Source organism: Pelophylax lessonae (genome assembly GCF_965119305.1).
Source record: "Pelophylax lessonae genome assembly, chromosome: 3".
In the NCBI taxonomy this organism is placed as follows: Eukaryota; Metazoa; Chordata; class Amphibia; order Anura; family Ranidae; genus Pelophylax; species Pelophylax lessonae.
Genome location: NC_138770.1, coordinates 225,887,134 through 225,902,591, shown reverse-complemented (window position 1 = coordinate 225,902,591; position 15,458 = coordinate 225,887,134). Strand labels below are relative to the sequence as shown.

General features: G+C 49.6%; 1 protein-coding gene across 1 annotated transcript in view; it reads right to left on the bottom strand.

The window, feature by feature from the left end:
* The window catches only part of SLC9A9 (solute carrier family 9 member A9), a 1,314,986-nt gene that overhangs the window by 581,919 nt on the left and 717,609 nt on the right, over positions 1-15,458 (bottom strand). The gene's annotated exons all lie outside the window — the stretch shown is intronic.

Genomic DNA, 15,458 nt, shown 5'->3' with positions numbered 1-15,458 from the left:
TGCACATGACTGCACGTAAACGTAATGCAATGCAACTAACTCTAAAGCTACGAAAAATAAATGATTAGAGTTTTGACCCTTCCAGGGACTCGTCACATCAAAACAGATGACAAGAAAATGCATGCCAACACACATAAATACACAATGTAACACGATGCATGCTAAATGCACATCAATGCACATGTATTTTCAATGCGCTGTGGTGGGTTTTGATATGCAGTATGACGTGAAAGGAAAAGGAAAATTCCAGCCTGGGCTGATTCATACTAGAACAAAGTGCACTGCAATGCAACCATTGTTGTGTGCTGGTGCATTAAAGAGCAATGCAATAAGAAGTCCATTCAAAATAAATGAGCTGCAATGTACCTCAACACATGACAATATGGAGCAGGTTTCACTATTTGCAGTGCAATGCACTATACAGGACTTTGTGCTTTTGTGTTGTGCAACTAAACACATGCATTTTGAAGGTGTGTTGCGGTGCTGCAGGGCCCTACTGCACATTACACATATGATGTGGTGTGAATAGGTCCTTAGGGCAAAAAAATGGCAGTGACATTATATAAACATACAGGAACATACCTAGGAACTTTAAACAAACACAATTAGGGCCTTATGTAGACAGCACACAGTTAACTGTATGCAGTCTAAAACTCTGTATAGTATAGCAATGAATAGATATGTATTTCATACATTTTAAATATCTACAGTGCCTTGAAAAAGTATTAATATCCCTTGAAATGTTACACATTTTGTCATGTTACAACCAAAAACGTAAATGCATTTTATTGGAATTGTGATAGACCAACACAAAGTGGCACATAATTGTGAAGTGGAAGGAAAATGATAAATGATAAATTATTTTCACATTCTTTTTACAAACAGATATCTGAAAAGTGTGGCATTCATTTGTAATAGCCCCCCCTGAGTCAATCTTTTGCAAAACCACCTTCCTCTGCAATTTAAGCTGCAAGTTGTTTTGGGTATGTCTCTACCAGCTTTGCACATCTAGAGAGTGATCTTTTTGTAAATTGTTCTTTGCAAATTAGCTCAAACTTTGGCAGGTTGGGTGGAGAGTGTCTGTGAACAGCAATTTTCAAGTCTTGCCACAGATTCTCAGTTGGATTTAGGTCTGGACTTTGACTGGGCCATTCTAACACATGAATATGCTTTGATCTAAATATTGCATTGTAGCTCTTGGTGTTGCCACACCAATTCACCAGACCAGTGTAGGTCAGCAACAGTGTTCATATTTACCTGTCACACTAGTTCCTACTGTTGCCAGACCAGTGTAAGCCAGCAAAAGTGTTCTTGATTGCTGCCACATCAATCCCAGTGCCATCAGACCAGTGCAGCCAGCAATAGTGTTCCTGATCACCACCATACTGGTGCAATGTTGCCTCTGCCTGCGCCTGCACTGACCTTTACCTGTTTATTGACCACATTTCTGCCTGCTGTCTGCCTGCCTGCCACTGATCCTTTGCCTGTTTACTGACCATGCCGCTGTCACATGAACTGACCCTTCTACTCATCTGACTGACTACTGTACAAAAGTTTTAGGCAGGTGTGAAGAAATGCTGTAATCCAATGAATGTTTTCAAAAATATATATATTGTAATTTTTGAAAATGAAAAAAAGTGCGCTGATAATGATATTGTGCTGCTACCAAGATCCAATGTGTGGAAATAAATATTTGTGAAAGTTGATTGGTGCGCTACATTGTGATCTGATGTTTATATAAATAATATTAAACATATATACATAGAAACAAAACAATAAAATTATTATCCACCAAGTGAATACAATTACTAAACAAAAAATGGTGAGTGTTCATACAAGTGCTGAACAACAACTTAACAACATATTAATGTCCAAAATGAGTGCTGAATAAACTCAATCTCTTTCCAAAGAAAATAGTGATGTAGAAATTGTGACGAAAATGAGCTGGTGATGAAGTGATTTCGACAAGGTGTGACAGTTTCCCACCACCTTTTGAATGTGCTTCTTACCAGAATGAAAGATAAAAAGGGCATATAAATGATCGTTTTCAAGAAACTTCTGATAACACCTCAAAAACTCAGGGTGAATCAATATTCCCTTCACCAAGTGTTCAGGCAGCTCCTTACCAGATATAAAGAAATGAAGAGCATTTCAAATCATTCCTTTCTTCCTGTACTGAAGTGATGGGAAAGTTTCTCCTGGCACTTGCACTCGGTTTACCATCCACAGCAATTCCACATATGAGAGAAAAGCAAGGGAGGCCACAAATAGTGCATTATCCCCAAGTAAAATTTATTGTAAAAGGTGAAATACACTTACAACAATCTTCCAAAGAAAGTGCCTGTGACGATCAGTATCCGCGGATTGTCTACAGTACAATACCTGCAGTGTGTAGAGTGGCGGCGCGGCTCCTCCTACTTCTGACGTGGCGTTTCTCCTCAATAGGCTTCCACAGAGACAGGAGATAGGAGGAGCCGTTCTGCCACTCGACACACCGCCAGTATTGTACTGCAGACAATCCGCAGATACTGATCGTCACAGGCACTTTCTTTGGAAGATTTTTGTGGATAATAATTTTATTGTTTTGTTTCTATGTATATATGTTTAATATTATTTATATAAACATCAGATCACAATGTAGCGCACCAATCAACTTTCACAAATTGTTTATTTTTATTAATTTACAAAATAGGAAGTGAGCAAACAGAAGAAAAAACTGAATCAAATCAATATTCAATGTGGCTACCCTTTGGCTTCAAAACCGCATCAATTCTTACACTTGTACAAAATCTGTGATTTTGTAGTATTAGACTCAGGTGTATGTTAAGCAAATTATACCAAGCAAGAGCCAATGATCATCAAACTGAAACACAAACAGCAGTGTAGGAGGCTTAAAACAGGGTGAGGAACAGCCAAACTCTGCTACTAAGGTGAGGTTGTGAAAGATATTTTCATGTTACAGGTCATGCACCAAGGCAAGATTGAGCACAGCAACAAAACACAAGGTAGTTATACTGCTTTAGCAAAGTCTCTCCAGGGCAAAGATTTAAAAGCAGACTGGGGTTTCTGGATGTGCTGTTCAAGCTCTTTTGAAGAAGCACAAAGAACTGGGAAGCTTGGAGGACTGTAGATGCAGTGGTTGGCTAAGGAAGCTGAATGCAGCAGATGAAAGACATCATGCTTACTTCCCTTCGACATTGGAAGGTGTCCTGTAGTGCCATCAGCGCAGAACTGGTGGAAACCAGTGGGACCCAGGTATACCCATCTACTATCCAGAGAATTCTGGACAGAAGTGACCTTCATGAAAGAACTGTGGCTTTTTCCAAAAAACTGAAAAAATAAAAGTCTTCAAAAGAGCCACCATGACTTTTAAAAATACAGCGGGGTGTTTACTCTCCAAAATGTGGACATTTTGTGAGTGTTTCCAGGGTCCTGGTACTCCAGGGTCTCTAAAAGTGTGATAGATAATCAAAAAATGAGATGCATAATTTATGCCCATAGAAAGCATTAAGGTGTTTCTTGGATTTTGGGTCTCTCTAGTAAGGCAGTAAAAAAAGTCTCACACAAGTAATAACGCCACATTCAGAAGAAGTAGCAGAATGTGTTTTGGGGTGTAATTATATGTATTCCTATGCCGTGTGCTAGAAATATCTAATAAATTGACAACTTTCTGTAAAAAAAAAAATACATTTTCATTCTGTATTTTTCAAGAACTTGAAAAAAAAGCACTATGCCTTTTAGAAAATACCTTGGGTGTTTACTCTCCAAAAAGTGCTTATTTTGTGGGTGTTTCCACTATCCTGGTGCTCCATGGCCTCCAAAAATGTGATAAGTAGTCAGGAAATTAGATGTGTAATATATGTCTACAGAAAGCCTGCAGGTGCTTCTTGGATTTTGGGCCACTCTATGTGGCTATGCGAAAGATTTAGGTTCCCCTAAATTGGGACTTTTTAGGCACAGATAATTGAAAAGATAGGTGGATCATATAAATAAAGAAATTTTTTATTAAATACAAATAGAAATCAAAATTTAAGAACAGTGTGCAAGCAAAAAACAAACAGAGAGGATATAACTTATAGTGCTCGAACATAACCCGACATGTTTCGGAGCTGAGGGTACTTGCTCCTTCTTCAGGGGAGTTCAAGCAGTACTAGGGTTATACCGTAACTGAGTTTAAAAGAGGCCTGCACAGAGGTTAAAAACAACTGGTGATACAGATTGGTCTGGCAAACATGTGTAGCAGTGTGGGTTGTAGATCGATGTTAATATTTAGAGAGAAGAGACACAGCTGTTAGATCACGGACGTGACCGACAATCAAACTGGGCATCTGGAGTCCTCAAACAAAGGGGGAAGCCAGGTACAGTTTCTTGAAAGAGATATAGGTACAGCCGGTCTTGATAATGACACAGGTTGTAATGAGATAGAAAACGTCCTCTCCACGCTTTTTGGTTGCTGGCTGCAGTGTGGAGAGGACGTTTTCTATCTCATTACAACCTGTGTCATTATCAAGACCGGCTGTACCTATATCTCTTTCAAGAAACTGTACCTGGCTTCCCCCTTTGTTTGAGGACTCCAGATGCCCAGTTTGATTGTCGGTCACGTCCGTGATCTAACAGCTGTGTCTCTTCTCTCTAAATATTAACATCGATCTACAACCCACACTGCTACACATGTTTGCCAGACCAATCTGTATCACCAGTTGTTTTTAACCTCTGTGCAGGCCTCTTTTAAACTCAGTTACGGTATAACCCTAGTACTGCTTGAACTCCCCTGAAGAAGGAGCAAGTACCCTCAGCTCCGAAACATGTCGGGTTATGTTCGAGCACTATAAGTTATATCCTCTCTGTTTGTTTTTTGCTTGCACACCGTTCTTAAATTTTGATTTCTATTTGTATTTAATAAAAAATGTCTTTATTTATATGATCCACCTATCTTTTCAATTATCTGTGCCTAAAAAGTCCCAATTTAGGGGAACCTAAATCTTTCGCATATGTATTAGGGATGTTGGCACACCAGGCTCTAGGTCTTTAGCACATTCTCCACTCTATGTGGCTAGGGTGTGAAAGAGTCTCACACATGTGATATCACCATACTTAGGGGAGTAGCAGAAGGCGTTTTTGGGTGTAATTCTAATTATGCTTATGCCATGTGTTAGAAATATATTTTGAACTGACACATTTGTGTAAGAAAAAACACTTTTTCATTTTCTTTCCTGCATTTTCCAAAAACATGTGGCAAAAATTACATTTTCAAAAGACTCACTATGCTTTTCAGAAAATACTTTGGGGTGTTTACTTTCCAAGATATGGTCATTTAGTAAAAAATTTTATATGTAATCAGGAAATTAGACAAGTAATTTATGCTTCTTAAAAGTCCAAAGGTGCTCCTTGAATTTCAGGCTCCTCTGTGCATCAAAGCTGTAAAAAATAGATAACAAAGTGATTTGTGATACAAAAACCCTCAAACACTCACCCAGCGCTAGTGGTCAAAAATAAATAATCCATAAATGTTTGTACTATGACTACTTGTCTCTAGGGTTGAGCGGACACCTAGATGTCCGTGTTCGAAGGGTTCGGCCGAACTTGAATAAAAAAGTCCGGGTCCGGGTCCGTGTCCCGGACTTTTACCGAACTTTTCCCGGACACCGAACCCCATTGAAGTCAATGGGGACCCGAACTTTAAGGCACTAAAATGGCTCTAAAACACCAAAGGAAAGGGCTAGAGTGCTGCAAATGGCAGCAAAACGTAATTAAGAGCATGGCAAGTGCTCTGCAAACAAATGTGGATAGGGAAATAACTTAAAACAACAAAAAAAAAACAGAAAAATAAAACAATGTTCTTCTTCATCTCTGAAGGACGAGGCCCATATGGAGTAGGAGGGAGGTTGAGGTGGTGGTGGATGTGGCGGTGACATAGGCATGCGCACAGGGTGTGCCGGGTGTGCCTGGGCACACCCTAATCACCTAGGGCACATAGCATTGCCAGTGAGGAGATGGGAAAGATCTCCCTCGGACCTGCTCTGCTCTATTTCTCTTTGCCTACAAGTACATGGCCCCGAAACATTACTCTCCCTGCTGGCAAACACATGCATGTGTATTTCAACTTTGGGGTGCACACCTTAATGCAATAGGCTGCGCACACCTATGGGTGGTGTAGGTGGAAGCGGAGGCGGAGGAGGACCAGGGCCGGATTAAGAGCATCATGGGCTTGGTGCTGAGGATTTTGAAGGGCCTTAAGGGCCGTGCCTTGCCATGCACCCAGAGGAGGAAGGGTGCAGCCATGCATGCCTAATTCAACATGGGATGCTGTCTCTGAAGCCCATAAACACATCCATGCATCGGCAACTGTCCCTCCTTGTCCGGCCTTCGCGCTGTGTGGGGAGGTTCTGAGGGTGCTGCCTGGGGAAGCGAGCATAGAAGCCAGACTTCTGTGTTTACAAGTGACAGAAGAGCGGTAACAGTGAATATGGCCAACCCGGGGCCTATATAAAAGGTAGGTGCCTGGAGCTGCAGCTCCAATAGCCCCTACGTTAATCTGGCCCTGAGGAGGAGGACGAGGTAGCCAACACTGCTTCTTTTCACAAATTTTAAATGAGGGTACACCCCAAAAGAGTGAGAAAGAGCAAAAATGGAACAATGGGTGGGTAAGGTCGGTATCCATTGCTATTCTGCACAAGGTACGGAAAAGTCCCGTGGGATCCATGCCTGGTTCATTTTAATGAACGTGAGCTTGTCCACATTGTCTCTGGACAGGCGGCTGCGCTTGTCTGTTATTTTTTTTATAAATTCACTGTTTATTGAAAAAGGAATAGGCATACAGCATATGTAAGAGCAGTGGTACATGTCCAAAAACAGTAGGCAAACAGAAGAAAATGTACAAGGTAATAAGTGAAAACACATCTCAGGACATATGGTCCAACATAGATAAATGCGAGAGGTAAGAACCAAGAGTCGACAACAGGGCGTTGGCCCTCCGAAAAGGTCTCAATCCCTATCCCCGCCGACATCCATCAAATGGCCGGCCTATGGGGGCAGGGAGGGACCGATCCGGCGGCCCGCCTCACTTTTAAATTCCGAGAGGCAGGTAGGTTACGTATGCCTAAAGAAAATACAATCTCAAAAGAAAAGGAAGCCATAGAGCAGAGAAGGGAGGGAGGAGACTAAGAATGGGAAGGAGGAGAAGAGAAAAAAAAAAAAAAAAAAAGGGGGGGGGCGGTGGCGGCCCCCCGGTCCGCCGACAGCCAGCTAGGCGATCAAAGTTTTATATTCATCGGAGAAGCTGAATTCATGCCAATAGTACCATCGTTTGAGAAATTTCTCCCTAATGCCCCTGTCAGTCGCAACAAGGTCCTCCATTTCATTGATATGTGCCACTTTACGCAGCCACAACGCCACCGTGGGAGATTGTGCCTGTTTCCAGAGAAGAGGGATACAGCTCTTTGCCGCCGTAAGCAGGAGCGGCAAAATTGATTTCCGATAAGAAGACCGTGGAAAGCTATTGTGGTGGAGAAGGAAGAGAGCAGGGCTCAAAGTGAGGGTATGATCTGTGAACTTCTGCGAAATACGCATCACTTCCTGCCAGAAGGGTTGCAGTCTGTTGCAAGACCAGAAGACGTGGAGGAGGGATCCCACCTCCTCCCCACATCGCCAGCAGAGGTTCGAACATGAAGGGAACATCTTATGCAGTCTGGCTGGGGTGTAGTACCATCTGGTTAAGAGCTTATAGCCCGCCTCCTGATACTTGGAGCACATGGAAGTCTTATAGGTGAAAAAGAAAATGCGCTCAACCTGGTGGTCCGAGAGAGAGAGCCCTAGGTCCCTTTCCCAGTGAGTCAGGTACAGGGGTCTGAAGGATGGATCGGAGCCTGATAAAAGGCGGTAGAGCAGAGATATAGTATGGCGCAAGGGAGAGTCCGATGCACAAAGTTCCTCAAAAGGAGTAAGGCGTCTCGTGAACGAGGTTGCCGGTGGCAGGGATTGCAGGAAGTGAGCCAGCTGTATCTTTTGCCAGAACGACAATGTGGCATAGGTGTGATCCGAGAAGAGAGTTTGCCGAGAGATCCAACGACCACGGACAATGAAGTGTCTAGCTTGGTGACGACCGTTGGTCTTCAAGGCGCGAAAACCTGGGTCAGTCAGGCCTGGGGTGAAGTCCTGGTTATCGAGCACCGGGAACAGAGGTGAAGGAAAGGTCGCGATGGAGCCCTCTCTACACAGCCTGCGACCCACCGCCAGGGTGGCCCCTATGGTCGGGTGAGCCGAGGTCCCGCGCGGTAGGGCAGAGGCTCCCCAGAACAGAGACTCCGGCGAAGAGTCACCAAAGCTCCGTTCAATGCGCACCCATTGTTTCAGTGAACCATGTACATGCCAGTCCAGAATCCTGGCTAGGTGGCACGAGGCATAATATAGCGACGCGTCTGGGAAGGCCATGCCGCCACTCAGTTTGGGCATACGAAGAACCCTGAGCGCCAGGCGGGGGGAGCTCCGAAGCCACAGAAACCTGCGGAACACCTCATTGATCTTCCGAAGGAAGGTCTGGGGGACAGAGATAGGAAGGGCTTGCAACACATAAAGCAGACGGGGCATGACATTCATTTTTATGATGTTACAGCGCCCGAACCATGAGAACATTCCCTTCTGCCAGCCCTCCAAATCCTTCCGGATATGCACTAGTAGAGGAGGGAAGTTGCATTCGAAGATGCGATCAGGACGGTTAGGGAGAAAAACGCCCAGATATTTAATATGCGAAGAACTCCATTTAAAGGGAAAATCCCTCTGAAGAAGGGTCAGTAAGGCCGGAGGCACGGAGACCGGGAGGGCTTCAGATTTCTGATGGTTGATTTTATATGAAGATAGCTCTTCATAGTTGCGGAACTCCTTCATAAGATTAGGCAGGGAGAGAAGGGGCTTGGATAAGAAGAAGAGGAGGTCGTCTGCATAAGCCGCCACCTTTGGGGCGAGCGACGTAGAGACCCAGATTCCACCTATATCAGTATTCGCCCTAACCAATCTCAAGAAAGGCTCCAGGGTCAGAACAAAAATCAGCGGGGAAAGAGGGCATCCCTGCCTTGTCCCATTGGATATTTCCAAAGGGCCGGAGAGCAAGCCGTTGATCTTAACGCAGGCCGACGGGCGAGAGTAAATCGCACCAATCCAGGACAACATGCGTTGTCCCAGCCCAATATGTCTCATGGTCTCCATAAGGAAGACCCAATTCACCCGATCAAACGCCTTTTCGGCGTCCGTCGAGAGGAGCAGCATGGGGATCCTCCGGGCGCACGCCAAGTGCAGCAGGTCAATAGCCTTCGTGGTGTTGTCCCTTGCTTCCCGGTAGGGTACAAAGCCCACTTGATCATCGTCCACCAGTTGCGGGAGCAGGGGGGCCAAACGAGAGGCCAGGATCTTGGTGAACAATTTCAAGTCCACATTAAGGAGCGAAATAGGCCTGTAGCTCTGGCAAAGGAGGGGGTCCTTACCCTCCTTCGCTATCACCGTGATGTGAGCGCGGAGGGAGTCCACTGGGAACTCCGCCCCTGAACCCGCTGCGTTGTATGCGGCAAGAAAGTGGGGAGCCAGAATGTCCTCAAAACTTTTATAGTAGGCCAGAGAGAAGCCATCTGGCCCCGGCGCCTTGCCACTCTGAGCTCCCGCCACGGCCCCCGAGAGTTCGGCCGAGAGGAGGGGCTCATCCAATCGTTCTAGAGCCTCTGTGGGAAGACCGGGGAGCCCGGAGGTCTGCAAGTACGTCCTGATCCGAGAGCGGAGCGCTGCCCGGGCCGGCGAAGATGAATCTGGAGCCAGATTGTATAATGAGGAATAGTACCTGCGGAAGGCCTCAGCAATATCCTCCGTGGTGTGGACCTTTCGTCGCGACGAGGAGAGAATTTCTGGGATGAACGTCTGTGCCCGCTGTTTTCGTAAGGCTCGTGCAAGGATCCTGCCACATTTATTCCCATGCTCATAGAACACGCGTCTGCATTTGGCTAACGAAGCCTTCGCTTTGAAAAGGGCCAAGGAGCGCAGTTGATCCCGAAGAACAGTCAGCTCCTGAAGGGCCGATTGTGCCAGCGTTCTCTTGTGGGTGGCCTCTAGCGAAGCTATACGCTTCAGAAGATCCTGTACCTGTTGTGTCCGTGCACGTTTGCGTTGAGACCCTAATTTAATCAGGACCCCCCGCATGTAAGACTTATGAGCCTCCCATACCATTAGCGGCGAACTTTCCGGAAGAGCATTAGTCGCAAAGAACCCCCTAAGTTCGGTCCTAAGTTCCTCCAGGAGGCTAGGATCCTGGAGGAGACCGTCATTGAGCCGCCACTGCCATTGACGTGTCTCCGGGGTGCGCAGGTCCATCTCAAGGATCACCGGCGCATGGTCGGAGACAGTGATGGAGCCAATAGACGCCGACACTACACGCCCCAGCAGGGCTTGGGGAACCAGAAAATAATCGATGCGCGAGTAGGAGTCATGGGGAGAAGAGTAAAAAGTGTAGTCTCTAGTGGTCGGATGGAGGACCCTCCACGCATCAACTAGATGAAAGGCGTGAAAGCCCTTCTTAAGTCGCTTTAGCGCCGCGTAGGATATGTGGGAAGTTCCGCGAGAAGCGTCCAGGATCGGATCCAGGACAAAATTGAGGTCGCCTCCAAGGAGAACCTGACCTTCCATAAAATCGTGGAGTTTGGAGAGCAATGATTCTAGGAACGGGACCTGTTCCGTATTGGGCAGGTATAAGTTGACCAGGGTGACCAATACAGAGCCCAGACGACCCTTCACAAATAGAGCCCTGCCCATCTCGTCGCTCCACGAGTCTAAGCACGTCCACGGGGTTTGGCTACCTATCAAAATGCTAACCCCTCTTGATCTGGAATCAGGCGAGCAACTGTGGTAGACAGTGGGAAACCGTCTGCCCCCCAATGAAGGGATTTTGGCAATTCTGAAATGGGTCTCCTGCAGGAAGCCAACGTGGGCCCGAAGGCGATGAAGGTCAGTCAGAACCATGGAGCGCTTTTCGGGGGTATTGAGCCCCTTCACGTTGAGCGATGCCAGGCGGATGGGATCAGCCGGGCGGGCAGCCATCACCACCGAAGGGGAGGGGGGAGGAAGAGGTAAAGGGGGGGGGAGAGAAAAAAAAAAAAAAAAAAAAAAAAAGGGGGGGGGGGAGGGGGAAATGAGAAGAGAAGGGCAAGAAAGAGGGAGTAGGAGGGGAAAAGCACAGAGAGAAACGAAGAACCACGAAACTACAGTGCCAGCGGCACAGTGAGAGCTAGTCTCAAATCGCCTAGGGTTCCAGACCCACCACCCAAAGACCGAGTGGGGCGTGGGGAACCCCGGAAAAACAAAATCCTATGGGGGGAACGGGGAAGGCCACACCGAAAAGAGGATGGTGACCGCTCCCCTCCCATCCCATGTCGACCTAGAAAAAGGTGATATGTGAGCATCATACAAGGAATATAAACATTGAGGAACATCGGAGGAAGCACCGCCAGTCCGAGGCGGGGAACATAGTGATCTGAACATTGAGCCATAAAAAAAAAAAAAAACAATAACAGAAATTAACTAAACAGCCAAGAGCAAGGAAGGACGGCCCAGAGCGCCGGCTCCCAGGGCCGCACCCCCCGACAGACCACAAGGGCCCCAGGGACCGCAGCCCCACAAGCCCCCGCAAGGGACCCCCCCCCAAAAAAGGACAAAAAATATCAAGGGTCGCAGCAAATAGCAAGGCCCCGGGCAGGGAAAAAACGGGGGGGAGGAGGGGAAAAGGGAAGGGGGGCGAGGTGGGAGGGGGAATGTGGCCAAGAAGGAAGGGCAAGGAAGGAAGGAAGAGGGGGGAGGGGGAAGATAGGGAGGAAGGAAGAGAGGGGGAGGAATGGAGGGAGAGGGGGAGGGAAAGGAAGGGAGAGGGAAAGGGGAGGGGGAGGGAAAGGGGGGAGGGGGAGGGGAGAGGGGAGAGGGGAAGGGGAGGGGGGAGAGGGGAAGGGGAGGGGGAGGGGAAAGGGGAGGGGAAAGGGGAGGGGGAGGGGATTGAGGAACCCCAACACTGCCTCCAGCCCAGCACACCTATCAAAAGGCTGTTAAAGAGACACGGAGCTGTCAGTGATAGCAGAGGTGAAGGGCAGCCTGACTTTCTACACAAACCCCTAACACATGAGATCGACAAGATCCTAACAGTTACCATACCAGTTACTACATAGGTCTGTCCAAGCGGTAGGCATGTCCCCGACTGTGGCAACACCGGCAGAGCAGCACGGGGCCCCGCGGGACCCCCGAAGAGGATCCTCTGTGAGAGCCAGGTCCCCCCCCCCACATGCTCGCCATGACCCCCCGCAACAAATATCCCCACATGCAGCCAGCATGAGGCCACAGTCCAGGGCCTGCAGGTGCTAGGTCGCCATATCCCATCCCAGCACAAGACCCCTAGAGCCGGCCCAGCATATCCCTCCCCGCTCCCCCAGTCTGCCAGATAAGCCCCCGGCAGGTGAAACCCAGGACAGGGAGAGGGCAGCCGGGAGGCACAGTCAAGCAGGGCAGTCCGCAAAAGCAGTCAGCGAAAGGGGGACAGCAGCATGCAGGGGGTGCGAGCGTGAGGTTCACCAAGGAAGCAGCAGTCCAGCGGGAGATGAAAGGGGGGCCATGCCTCAACAGACCATTCAAAGCCGATGGGGTGCCGGACCTCAGAGTACGCACCAGAGACAGCAGCGTGCGGGGTGCGATGGACAATGGGCTAGCTGGAGACGTCAGGGATCGGGACCAAGGTAAGGGCTAGAATCAGGGAAGGAGGGGGCCATACTCACACACCTCGTCCTAAGTCTCCGGTGCAGCGACTCCCGAACTTTGCGGAGGCGGACCCCGATACTGCCGACGCTGCCTGCGGGGGAGCGGAGAGCCCAAGCCACGGGGATCCCGGCGTTGGTCACGGTCCGGAAGCAGGGCCAGCCAGTCCGGGAGCTCCACCCGTTCGATGCCGAGGAAGTCACAGAGAGACGGCAGGTCTGCGTGCTTGCGAAGCACAAAGATCGATCCATTCCTCCGCACCGTCAGCTGTAGGGGGAATCCCCATCGATAGGTGATCTCAGGCGCCCGGAGCCTCTCCAGCAGCGGTTTAAGCATCGCTCGGCGTTGCAGTGTGCCCCGAGCCACATCCGGGAATATTCTTGAATGGTAGCGCCATCAAAGTCAATGGGGCCCTTGGACCAAGCCTCCCGGATCACCCGTTCCTTCAATGAGTACCGATGCAGGCGGCAGATAACGTCCCTGGGTCTAGCTGGATCAGTGGGTCGCGCTCCCAAGGCTCGATGGACCCGATCAAACTCCAGGGTGACCGGAGGATCCGGCGGGAGGACACGGGACAGCACAGCTCTCACAGTTTCTGCAAGGTCTTCCGGGCCAGTGGCTTCAGGTAAGCCCCGAAGCCGTAAGTTGTTGCGACGGCTCCGGTTCTCAATGTCCTCCATCCTCAGTTGATGAGCGGCAAGGACTTCAGTGTGTCCGACCTGGGTCTGTTCCAGCCGGGATATCCTGGTCTGCAGCGAGCCGATCACAGACTCTCCCGCCGTCACTCGTCCCTCCAGGGAGGCCACCTCGCCCCCCAGCTGTTGGAAGTCCCGCCGGTGTTGGTCCGCCACCTGTGCCACCATCACCTCCATGTCCGCCTTCGTGGGAAGGGCCCTGAGGAGAGTCCAGATGTCCTGTATATCCCCCAGTTGAGACGGCATGTTGGAGGCAGCCACGGGGGAGGCGGCAGGGAGCACAGGGGAACTGCGTGTAGGCGAGGATGCAGCCATCGGGCCAGGTCCCCCACGTGGCGTCAGAGTCAGGACCCGCGGTGTAGAGCTGGCGGACTCCGGGAAGAAGGCTCGGATCGGGGTTACCGAGGGGGTCCTCAAGGAAGAGGCTGTAGCGGGCTTAGTTCTCCTCTTCCTGCGGACGCTCATAGCAGCGAAAAAAAGCAGGCAATGGTCGACTAGGGTGGCCGGAGAGCGGGAGCACCAAGTTAAAACGTCCTCACACCGCCATGTCCAAGCCACGCCCCCTGCGCTTGTCTGTTATAACGCCCCCAGCCGTGCTAAATACCCGTTCAGATAATACACTGGCTGCAGGGCACGCCAGCACCTCCAAGGCGTAAAGGGCAAGCTCAGGCCATGTGCCCAATTTGGAGACCCAGAAGTTGAAGGGGGCAGACCCCTCATTCACTACATGTAGGCGTGTGCACACATACTGCTCCACCATGTTGGTAAAATGCTGCCTCCTGCTAAGACGTTCCATCTGAGCTGCTGGTGCTGCTGTTTGTTGTGGCGTGCTGACAAAGCTTTTCCACATTTCGGCCATGCTAACCCTGCCTTCTGAGGTGCTGGCGGTGCCCTGGTTGCGTTGTGCTTCCACTGCGGCCCCGCTGTCAGATGGGAATGCCAGCAGCATGGCGTCTACCAGCGTGCGCTTGTACTCGCGCATCTTGCGATCGCGCTCCAGTGAGTGAATTAAGGACGGTACGTTGTCCTTGTAACGGGGATCCAGCAGCGTGGCCACCCAGTAATCAGCACAAGTTAGAATGTGGGCAACTCGGCGGTCGTTGTGGAGACACTGCAGCATGTAATCGCTCATGTGTGCCAGGCTGCCCAGAGGCAACGAAAGGCTGTCCTCTGTGGGAGGTGTATCGTCCGTGTCCTCTGTATCCCCCCAGCCACGCACCAGTGATGGCCATGAGCTGGCCTGGGTGCTCCACTGCTCCACTCCACTGCAGCTCGTGCTTTGCACTTAGATGCCTGATCATGCAGGTTGTGCTCAGGTTGAGAAGGTTTATGCCTCGCTTCAAGCTCTGATTGCACAGGGTGCAAACCACTCGTGTCCTGTCATCAGCACATTTTCTAAAGAACTTCCACGCTAGAGAACTCCTTTGAGCTGACTTTGGTGCGCTCGTTCCCTTGCTGCGTTGGGCAGTAGCGGGCGTAGTGTCTAGGGCACGGCCGCTCCGCTTCTGCACCCTGCTCCCTCTTCTGCTGTGCTGGTGGCTCTGTGCGACCACCGCCTCTTCCTCCAATCTACTCAGGTCACCTGCATGACGTTCATTCCATGTGGGGTCGAGGACCTCATCGTCCTCCACATCATCTTCCACCCAGTCTTCACCCCTGCCCTCCTTGTCGGTCTCCACAATGCTGAACGCCGCAGCAGTTGGCACCTGCGTTTCGTCATCATCGGAGACGTGCTGCGATGATCCTTGCATGTACTCATCTTGAGAAATAAGTGGTTGGGCATCGCTGCACTCAATCTCTTCCACTTCTGGGGCAGGGCTAGGTGGATGGCCCTGGGAAACCCTGCTGACAGAGTCATCAAAAAGAAGAAGAGACTGCTGTATGGCTTGGGGCTCAGACTGCTTGCCTGATTTGCAAGGGGGTGAGGTGAAAGACGGTTGGACATCGGCTGCAGGTGCCAACTGTGACCTTTCTGCAGTAGACTGGGTGGGAGAC